The following is a 12161-nucleotide window of genomic DNA, read 5'->3' as shown; positions in this document are numbered from 1 at the left end:
GTATAAAAAAATGGGAAAAGTTGATTTTTTGCCGAGATATTTATCTCACCCAGCATGGGTATATGTAAAATGACACCCCAAAACACATTGCCCAACTTCTCCTGAGTACGGCAATACCACATGTGTGACACTTTTTTGCAGCCTAGGTGGGCAAAGGGGCCCACATTCCAAAGAGCACCTTTCGGATTTCACCGGCCATTTTTTACACATTTTGATTTCAAACTACTTTGCACGCATTCGGGCCCCTAAAATGCCAGGGCAGTATAACTACCCCACAAGTGACCCCATTTTGGAAAGAATACACCCCTATGTATTTCGTGATGGGCATAGTGAGTTCATGGAAGTTTTTATTTTTTGTCACAAGTTAATGGAATATGAGACTTTGTAAGAAAAAAAATTAAATAAAAAAAATCATCATTTTCCGCTAACTTGTGACAAAAAATGAAAAATTCTAGGAACTCGCCATGCCCCTCACGGAATACCTTGGGGTGTCTTCTTTCCAAAATGGGGTCACTTGTGGGGTATTTATGCTGCCCTGGCATTTTAGGGGCCCAAATGCGTGCAAAGTAGTTTGAAATCAAAATGTGTAAAAAATGGTCGGTGAAATCCTAAAGGTGCTCTTTGGAATGTGGGCCCCTTTGTCCACCTAGGCAGCAAAAAAGTGTCACACATGTGGTATCGCCGTACTCAGGAGAAGTTGGGGAATGTGTTTTGGGGTGTCATTTTACATATACCCATGCTGGGTGAGATAAATATCTTGGTCAAATGCCAACTTTGTATAAAAAAAATGGGAAAAGTTGTCTTTTGCCGAGATATTTATCTCACCCAGCATGGGTATATGTAAAAAGACACCCCAAAACACATTGCTCAACTGGGGCCCACATTCCAAAGAGCACCTTTAGGATTTCACCGGCCATTTTTTACAGATTTTGATTTCAAACTACTTACCACACATAAGGGCCCCTAGAATGTCAGGGCAGTTTAACTACCCCACAAGTGACCCCATTTTGGAAAGAAGACACCCCAAGGTATTTCGTGATGGGCATAGTGAGTTCATGGAAGTTTTTATTTTTTGTCACAAGTTAGTGGAATATGAGACTTTGTAAGGAAAAAATAAAAAATAAAAATCATCATTTTCCGCTAACTTGTGACAAAAAATAAAAAGTTCTATGAACTCACTATGCCCATCAGCGAATACCTTAGGGTGTCTACTTTCCGAAATGGGGTCATTTGTGGGGTGTTTGTACTGTCTGGCCATTGTAGAACCTCAGGAAACATGACAGGTGCTCAGAAAGTCAGAGCTGCTTCAAAAAGCGGAAATTCACATTTTTGTACCATAGTTTGTAAACGCTATAAGCAAATGAGCTGGTTGAGGTGCAACAATTTGGGGTGTACTCCACTAATTGGTGGCAATGTGGGTGTGTAACAAATAAATGAAGTGGTGCTTGCCACAGTTTTCCGCCAAACATATTGTTTTTCCCTTTGGTATGGGGTTAAGAATGTAGTATGCAGGGGGGGTTAGCAAGTGCTGGGAACTCAGTGCAAGGGGAAATAAAGAAGCTATTGCAATTTCTTTGAGATAGCTACAGGGGGCTCGAAAAGGTGGACACACATGCTCAGTTCCATTCTTCAACTGCCACCAGCCATATAGTCTGTTACAAGCTATGAGATTTGCAGGAAGATAGCTGCAGCAGAAAGGACTCACAGCCTGAGAATGGAAGCACCACCTATGATACAATATTAAAATAAATCTAGCAGAGCAATTGGAGCAATAAATGGGGGGAGCTCTGGATCTAGCTGAAAAGAGATTATTATGTCTGGCATTCATTTTTTAGATTAATCATGGCAGAACCCCTTTAATACCTTAGTCCTTTACGTGCAATCTAATAGACAGTACAAAGCTATTTTTCAGATGGCAGTAGACTACCCTACCTACTAGACCCCTGTGCAGCACACTGCCCCCTCAGGTGGAGTAGTCCCCGAGTGTAGGATGCGAGTGGTGTACTGCAGCCGAATATTTGTGTCAAGATGCTCCTACCTTCAGGCTGTTGCTTCCTGGGGTTCAGTCTCCATTGCAGAGATTGAGTTAGAGAATAAAGTGAAGTCCAGACTTGGGAACGTTTCAATTGTATTTACTTGAATAACTTGAACTGGACAATACAATCGGTTTACTTGGTTCCATGGTATGTCAGCCTCTGCATTTTTCAGGAAGGATACCACCATGGTTTTAAACATCTATGAATCAGACAAGCTTGGGATTTAGAGCTATTAAAGGGAACCTGTCACCGGGATTTTGTGTATAGAGCTGAGGACATGGGTTGCTAGATGACCGCTAGCACATCCGCAATACCCAGTCCCCATAGCTCTGTGTGCTTTTATTGTGTAAAAAAACTGATTTGATACATATGCAAATTAACCTGAGATGAGTCCTGTATGTGAGATGAGTCAGAGACAGGACTCATCTCAGGTTAATTTGCATATGTATCAAATCAGTTTTTTTACACAATAAAAGCGAATATAGGTACTTCGAAAATTCGCGAATATTTAGAATATAGTGATATATTCGAGATTTTTTTTTTGCGAATTTTCTTAATGCGAATTTTTATCGCAAATTTTTCAATTGCCGAGTAAAAACATGATTCCTCCCTGCTTCTTGCTTGTGGGCCAATGACTCATTGGCCCACAAGCAAGAAGCAGGGAGGAATCATGACTTTAAATGGGATAAATGATGAATATTCTAAAAAACGAATATATAGCACTATATCGAATATATTAGTTTTTTTGATAATACGTAATATTCTAAAACAAGAATATATAGCAATATAGCGAATATAAAAAAAAAAATTAAACTATTGAAAAAAAATATTATAGCACTATATTTGCTAAATTGCTCTATATTCGTTTTTTTTTCTCGAATATTCACTATATTGCTATATATTCTTCTTTTAGAATATTATGAATATTTGAAAAAACTAATATATTCGTTCTTTAGAATATTCGTAATATTCGAAAACAAGAATATATAGCACTTCCACCTCTGAATTATCATCTTGCAGCACCAGTCAGCCATCAGTCAGTAGCTGGAAGCAGTGTAGGACTGCAGTGGGGAAGCGGCAATAGGCTGTGCTGAAACTATGTCTAGGTGACAAACAGCACACCGCCGCAGAGCTGTGGCAGGGTATAAGGGACCAGACTGAGCTGTGGCTCTCGCCACTCAATCTAGAACCAGGCATGGTTGTGTCTGATAATGGCCGTAACTTGGTGGCGACTTTGGAGCTCACACACATACCATGCCTAGCTAACGTGTTCAACTTAGTGGTTCAGCGATTTCTCAAAACCTACCCCAATTTGCCTGAGCTACTGGTGAAGGTGCGCCGCGTGTGTGCCCATTTCTGAAAGTCATCTACAGCAGCCACTGGTCTGGCAACGCTGTAGCAGCGCTTACAATTGCCAGCTCACAGACTGTTGTGCGACGTGAGCACGCGCAGGAACTTCACGTTCCACATGTTGGCCAGGCTTTATGAGCATCAAAGGGCAGTAGTGGAATACCAGCTGTAACATGGTCGTCGCCTTTCCAGTCAGCTTCCGCTCATCACAAGCGACAAGTGAGCATGGATGTCTGACCTCTGTGAGGTTTTACGCAACTTTGAGGGACACAGATGGTGAGCGGTGATGCCGCTATTATCAGCGTGAACCATCCAACTTCTGTGTCTACTGAAACGCTCGCTGCTCACAATGAAGGAGGATGCTTTGCATGTGGAAGTGGGGGGAAGACAGTGCACAGGGTGATAGCCAGACCACCTTCTGTTCGTCTTTTCAGTGCGAATTGGATGATGAGGAGGAGGAGGAGGAGGAGCAGGAGTTGGTTGCCTCCGCAACAGAGTGTAGTACCCATAGCAGGTTTATTCCATATGTTCAGCGTGGATGGGTAGAAGAGGAGGAAGAGGATGAGGAGATTGAGAGTCATCCTCCTGATGAGGACAGCAAAGTCTTCGCTGTTGGGACTCTGGCACACATGGCTAACTTTATGTTATGCTGCCTTTCCCGTGACCCTCTCGTTATACACATTTTGGCTAATACCGATTACTGGTTGTTCACCCTTCTAGACCCCTGCTACAAAGAGAACTTATTTTCCCTCATTCCAGAAGGTCCTTGTGGAAAAATTGCTCCAAAATTTTCCAGCTAACAATGCTGGCAGCAGAGTACGTAGTTCCTTGGGAAACCAAGGAGGGAAGACGAGGGGAACACACAGCAGTTCCAACAGAGGCAAAGCAACACTCTTCAAGGCCTGGTACAGTTTCATGACACCCCGCCAGCACCCTCACCCTGATGCGCGGCCTAGTGTCACACAGAGAGAAAAGTTTTGGAAGATGGTGGAGTACGTAGCAGACCGTGTCAGAGTCCTCAATGATCCCGCTGTGCCTTACAACTATTGGGTGTCCAAGCTGGACACGTGGCACGAACTGGCACTCTACGCCTTGGAGGTGCTGGCCTGCCCTGCCGCCAGTGTTTTGTCAGAGGGGGTATTTAGTGCTTCTGGGGGCATAATAACTGATAAGCGCATCCGACTGTCAACTGAAAATGCTGACAGGTTGACTCTTATCAAAATGAACAAGGCCTGGATTGCCCCTGACTGCTGTACTCCACCAGAGGAAAATGGCTGAACATAAAGGCACTTTAAATGTGGCTTTTACACTGTATTCCCATGCACTTCTTCCACCACAAAAAAGGGTATATGGTTCAATCTTCCTTTTCTCGTCCTCCTCCTCCTCCTCCATCATATCAAGATGCTTATTAGACTGCCTTCACTCCTAATGTTTTAGAGTGTCAGCTCAGCAGCGGGCCCTCAGACATAAGTTTTTCCATGGTCAGCTCAGCAGCAGGCCCTCAACCATAATTTTTTCCATGGTCAGATGATCAGCAGGCACTCACCCCTAATGTTTTAGAGAGTCAGCTCAGCAGCAGGCCCTCAACCATAATTTTTTCCATGGTCAGCTCAGCAGCAGGCCCTCAACCATATTTTTTTCCATGGTCAGATCAGCAGCAGGCCCTCGCCCCAAATGTTTTAGAGAGTCAGCTCACCAGCAGACCAGTAACCATAAAACACCTAATGTTTTAGATGGTCAGATCAGCAGCAGGCTCTCGCCCCTAATGTTTTAGAGGGTCACCAGCAGGCCCTTGCTCCTAATGTTTTTGAGGGTCACCAGCAGGCCAATCATAATTTTTCAAGGGTGTGTATGATGCCCTCCTTTAGGTGTAATAAAGGGTGTATTGTAGTGCCGGTTCCTTGTCATTTTTGGCAGCCCTTTCACTTAGTGCATAGGCTTTATGAGTGTAGGAGTCCCACTAACTGAACAATTGTACCACAATGTGAATGAGGCCCTCCTTTATGTGATATACAGGTTGTATCGGAATGCCTCTTCCTTGAAATTTTTGGCAGCACTTGCACTTTATATACAAGTAAATATACAGGAAAGAATGTTTCCTAACAATTTTTCCTCTAAAATCGATTTTATCTTCAGTTTTGTGCGTATTATTGTCAGTCTGTAAAAGTGGCGTAGTACTCGGACAACATCGTTCCCAGCAGTGACCTGGGAGTCCAAGATGCATCCAGACATCCTCCCCATGCTGTTCCCGAACCATGTGTTTTACTCGAGCACCCGAGCACTTTGGTGCTCGATCAACACTAGTTCTTATGATAAAGTTAAATGATAAAATTCAGGCTGCCTGCAGTCACGACTTGTGAACGCTTTGGATCTTACCAAAAATCAAGACTTATTGATAGAATCCAATAATCCATCTTTGGTGGTCTCCCTCTAGTGTTAGCTACAGCAATTCTATGGCAGTGTGAAGTGAAGTAGGTAAACTACAGCACCACAATGGAAAAACTGAGCTCTGACGTCTACAATGATGAATTGTGCAACTAATGACCACAGAATTAGTATATATTTATGAGTAGAAGAAAAAAGGAAACACTTTATGCACTTATGCTATGCAATGTGCCTTCACGAAATTTAAGTATATAAAGAGGAACAATAATGAATATCTTGTAGTTTTCCTTCCTATTTTCAGAAGCATCTTCTGGCAATTGAAGTCTGTCTATGCACCTGTTCTCGCTCATGGAGGGGGCAGAAGTCACAGTTTAGGGATGTGGGTGTAAGAACAAAAGCAAAATTTCACACCTTTTGCTGAATCTGCGAGCACAATTTTTTCTGCTCATCTTGTGGTTTCTGGTTCCTGTCCTGCAGCTTCCCCCCCCCCCCCCCCCCCCCCTCTAATACACATTTACACCTGCACTTAACATTCTTATTTTTTTACCAATTACTAATTAAATTAAATTAATTTTTAATGTAATTTATTAACTATTTAATTATTTATTCAAAAGCAGCTCTATAAAGTGGTATGCAGTACCTATGATGCAGAACCACATTTTCACTTTTGTTAGAAATCATTTTAATGCTGGGTTGAAGAGAATCTGTCACCAGATGTGTAGATGCTGCCATCAGTCCATAGTCTAGTGTAAATGCTGCGGTCAATCATTCCATAGCCTAGTGCAGTGATGGTGAACCTTTTAGAGACTGAGTGCACCAACTGCAACCCAAAACCTACTTATTTATCGCAAAGTGCCAACATGGCAAGTTGACCTGAATACTACAGTCCAATATAGTATATCTTCCATGTACTTTATCATTTAGCTATAATAGCCTGCCTACATTCAATGTGTTGCCTGAGCTGTTCATAGTGCGCCCTGCGCTGATGAATGGCAGGAAAAGTCTAAGGTATATTTGTGCTCCATAGACTTTTTCCAGGGTGTGGGTGCCCACAGAGAGAGCTCTGAGTAGAAACCCGTGCCATAGGTTCGCCACCACTGGTCTAGTGAAAACATTGCGGTCAGTCAGTTCATAGTCTAGTGCAGGGATGCTCAACCTGCGGCCCTCCAGCTGTTGTAAAACTACAACTCCCATGATGCCCTTCTGTAGGATGATAGTTGTAGGCTGTCAGGGAATGATGGAAGTAGTAGTTTTGCAACAGCTGGAGGGCCGCAGGTTGAGCATGCCTGGTCTAGTGTAAAAGCTGTGGTCAGTCAGTTCATAGTCTAGAGTAAATCAGTCTATAATCTAGTCCAGGGATCAGCAACCTCCGGCACTCCAGCTGTTCAGAAACTACAACTCCCAGAATGCTTCATTCCCTTCTATGGGAGTTAGAAGAACAACCAAGCATGTTTGCATGCTGGGAGTTGTAGTCTCATAGCAGCTGGAGTGCAAAGGTTGCTGATCCCTGGTCTAGTGTAAACGTTGTAGTCACTCAGCCCATAGTATAGTGTAGGCGGTAGGTCCATAGTCTAGTGCAGTGATGGGCAAACGACGGCCCAGCGGACCTTTTTAACTGGCCCGCAGAGCTGCTCATGCAACTGCGATGGAAAGTTACGGAGCTGGGGTGGAGTTCAGGTGGCGATTGAGGATTGCGGCTTCCAGATTCCATGCTTCCTTCCACAGCCGTTTCTACAGCCGGACAAGGAGGACAGAAGAGGGGGGCGCCGTCAGCAGGGCCCTTTCTGTCCGGAGGCAGTAGGAGTGGAGATGAGCGCTCATCTCCATATTCATCTGTATCGCCGTCCTCAGGACAGCGATACAGATGAATGGTGTGGAGGAGCAGGGGAGAGGCATCTCCCTTGCCCGTTCCTCTGATGTCATCGCACCGCCTGAGCCGTACAGAGCGTGACACAGGCCGCATCACTGACAGCAGCATAAGGTAAGTATATATGTTTATTGTTTTTATTATCTATAGTATACTGTGGCAAGAAGGGGGGTGGGGGCCCTATATACTGGCACAATATGGATTGGTACTATGGAGAAGAGGAGAAGCACTATGGGGGCCACTATGGAGAAGAGAGGAAGCACTATGGGTACCCTATATACTGCCAAAATATGGGGGGGGGCACTATAGAGACTTTGATGCCTTAGCAAAAAAAGGGAGACCAACAGCACTGTTCCCACTAAAATTGAATGTGAGTTATACATACTATGTTATGAAAGAAATACATTGCATAAAAGTTTTGTACAATAACTCTTTTTATGCTTTTTTTTACCTTGAATTAAACTAAACCTTCAATGTTACGAAATTTTTATTTAATTTATATTAATTCACACATCTACTCTTGGTTTGGCCCCCCAGTCCAATATATGAACCCATTGTGGCCCACGAGTCAAAAAGTTTGCCCACCTCTGGTCTAGTGTAATTGCTGCGTTCAGTCAGTCCATAGTCTAGTGTAAACATTGCGGTCAGTCCATAGTTTAATGTAAATGCTGCTGTCAGTCAGTCCATAGCTTAGTGTAAAGGTTGTGGACCGCCAGTCCATGGTCTACTATAAATGCTGTGGTCAGTCCACAGTTTGGTGTAAAAACTATGGTAAGTCAGTCCATAGTCTGATGTAAATGCTAAGATCACTCAGGATCCCATTGAGTTGGGGAGGCACAACATGACAGGGCTCTGTGGAGGGAGTAGAGGCAGGGGAACTAAAAGTGGCACAGGTAAAAGGGGAAGTGCAGAGGACTGACATTATTTCTCAGGGACTATCTGGGTGAGGGAGAGACATAAAGTGGACATGCTGTGTGAGAGGAGACATAAAGGATACAGAAGGAAGGTCTGCATGGAGGGGGCAGAAGGGACAGAAAGGGTCATTGGGAAACAGCCTGCCAGGGGCTCTGTGGGGGCAAGTGCAAGACACCACTGAATAGGTAGAGAGAGGGAGGTAAGGGAGGAGACAGTGGGTGTCTGGGGATCTTGAGGGGAGTAGAGAGACACATCAAAATAATAATTCCACCAAATCTGCTGCCTGAACTTAACATAAACAAGAGAACCCTGAACTCCCTCTCACACCTCCTCATTTCCTTCCATCTCTTCTTATTTGCTAGCAGCACAGAGATCTAGAGGGGCTGGCCTATTGGGATACTTAAAGGGTATGTACACCTTTGGAGGCAATTTTTGTTTATGATAGCATTTTACTCATTTTTGACTAAAACTCATATTTTTGATTGGCCTTTATTAAAAATATTAAGCCATTCTGTCAAAAAGTGTTAACTGTTTTTCTAACTGTGGGACAGGTACTTTCACTTTGTGCTGGTAATCTAAATTACTGAGAGGTCATAATAAACACTTATTTAAGCCACTTTCTTATCAGTAAGATAAGAACTGAGCTATAATGAGTGTTTATAAGGGCAGTGAGCAGAGATAAGAAGTGTGTCTGCTCCCCAGATGAGGGACAAGACAACAAATCCACAGGCTGCTACCAGAGCATCTCAGCTATGTACACAAAAAGGATTACATATTTTAAATAAAGACCAATTTAAACAATGATTCTTAGCTCTAAATTAGTACAGTGCAATAATAAATAAAAAAAATGCCCCCAAAGGTGTTCATAGCCTTTAAGTACCAGCGGAAAGCAGCATTGCTGTGTGGTGCTGGCACCAACTGGACACAGTAATTATCTCTCCTTTAAAACGGGAGACATAATTACTGTTTTCAGAGCAGTGTGCTGTACATCTATGTACTCCGGGCTATGTACAGCACTAGGACTGAGAGGACTGCAGTACAAAAACCACTCACTCCTATTTGAGTCTTAGTTCAGACTTTACTAAAATCTACAGGTTTAGCATGGTTATCAGTCTGAACCTGCAGATCTGGTAGAGGCCCCTAGGTTCTCTGCAGTGGTGGAGGCCCCAGGGAGCACACCCCAGGTGCCCTCCCATTAAAACAACTTATCCTCTATCCAGGGATCTCTGTTGTCATGATCAGTGGGGGCCCTAGCAGTCAGACCCCCTTGAATCAGAAATGTATCTTCTGTACTGTGGATAGGGGATAAGTTGCTGCACTTTAAATAGATATCTTAGTAATGTGGCTGATGCGCTTGCTATCAAAATCCACGTCAGAATGATTGTATCATCCTATATGAAAGTTTTTCTGCATGACACTGGACTCATAAACACTCTTTTTAATTATCAGAGAATGGGGTTGAGCTGCAATACCAAACACAGTCCATAAACAAGAGTGGCACTGTATCTGAAAAAAAGACAGTTATAGACATATCACAGCAATAATGGTTCAGATGAGAGAAATCTCATTTAACCCTTTCTATGCCATGGTAAAAAGCTGACTGCACCCATAAAGAGGCATGCCCTTATGTAAATATTACAAAAACTCTATTGTATTGTGTGCTTCAGCAACTGCCTGTTTATCCAAAGTGATATCCTAATTTATCTTTAATTGACAACTTTTTATTGTTTTTGTACAACAAATCAAGTGAGAATGACATTGGAATACAACAAGGTATAAAAGTGGGTACATGTTTAACAATAGTCGTGTAAAAACCAATGATTTATAGATTAATTGCACAGGTGAAAATTTCAAAAGAACAGAGAAAAGTCATGACTACATAGAGGTAGTTATACCATGTAAGAGGTGTTAAGCGAAGTGCCTATATTCTTTCCATAGAGACCAAATGGAAAGAAAGGTGGCTCTAGTATTCAGTTCCCAGTGGGAAAGTTCTTCCAGGCGGTACAGCTGATCCACCCTTTTGAGCCACTGATCAACACTTGGAGCTTCGAGAGAGCACCAATGGGTAGGGATCAGCAGGCGAGCAGCTGAGATCAAGAAAGAAAAAAGGGACAGTGTATGCGCGTCCCTTCCCCGAATGCCAAATTACAGAAGCGCAATTTCAGGAGTGCATGGGAATGCAGACTTACAGACAGTGTTGCTAAGTCGGAAAATAGCTTTCCACCACTCAGCTATTTTAGGGCACTCCCACCAAATGTGGAAAAAGGTGCCTTTCATGGTCTCGCATCTCCAGCAGCGATCGGAGACGTTGGGGTAGTAAAGAGAGATTTTATCTGGGGTTTTGTACCACCTAGACAATACCTTATACCCATTCTGCTGAACTCGCACACAACGGGAGAGTTTATGGGAGATAGTATAAAGTTTGGTAATCTCCTTCTGGGATAACTGTCTCTCCAAGTCTCCCTCCCATAGACCAATGAAAGCTGGTTTGGCATTCGTGAGAGGGAGGCCTAGTTTTTTGTACATAGTGGAGATAAGTTTGGAGGGGTATTTGGAGGTTGTCAGCAGGTTTTCAAACCAATCTGGGACATTCTGAGTATTCAGTGATTTTGCCCAATAGAGGAGAGCCTTTCTAAGAGAGTTAAAGAGTACAGTACCCGAGGGAGGGATGTTCAGGGTCTCTTTAAGTAGTAGGTCGAAAAGAATGCATCCATCCTTGTCAAGCAAATCTAGTATTGTTCTGGTAGAGGATCTGATCTCAATGGGAGAGGAATCTCTCAGCTCTTATGGTCAGAGAATGATTATATCTCTAACTTGTAGGAGAGGGAAAGGTAATGTTAGGGCCCGATAGTTAGCGGAGAACCACTCCTACACCTAAATAGTTGTACGAACCAGAGGATTAGGTATAGAACAACAGGGCCCTAAGGGTGGAGGGAAAGTATATATTTTCCAAGGCCAGCCATTGTTTTTGCTGGGAGGGCCTAAGCCAATCCACAACTCTGCACAAGTGGCTTTCATGTACATTTCAGGATCTGGGAGGCCTATCCCGCCCAGATGCTTAGGCTTAAATTTCAGATAAATTTCCGAATATGGCTGTTTAAGGAACGGAAGTATGACCTGGGAATTGCTATTGGAAGAACTTGCATTAGGTAAGTGAGTCTAGGAATCACCAAAGACATGACCAAATTCTTTCTCCTGAACCAGGACAGGTATGGGTGGTCCAGTGAGTCCAATTGAGCAACGATGTCCGCTAGAAGGGATATGTAATTGAGGCAAAATAGGTTGGGAAGGTGAGAGGTTAATTTAATACCTAAGTAATTTAGATGGGGGGAGGACCAATTGAAGGGGGAGTTGGCTTTGATTGCTGAGAGTGTAGTGGGAGAAAGGCCAGTGTGCAGAATTTGCAAAAGCAGCTAATTTGAACTCTGATATTCCTATTCTCAGACCCATGATTCCTTTTTCTTGCCTGAGGGCCTGCATTAAGGTTTCCATCGCAAGAACAAATATAAGGGGGGAGAGAGGGCATCCCTGACTGGTACCATTTTTTATGGAAAAGCGGGGTGATATGAGGTTGTTGACTGATACTGCGGCAGAGGAGCTATTGCACA

Source organism: Bufo bufo, chromosome 1 (genome assembly GCF_905171765.1).
Source record: "Bufo bufo chromosome 1, aBufBuf1.1, whole genome shotgun sequence".
NCBI classification, from domain to species: domain Eukaryota; kingdom Metazoa; phylum Chordata; class Amphibia; order Anura; family Bufonidae; genus Bufo; species Bufo bufo.
Note: the sequence above shows the minus strand (reverse complement) of the source record.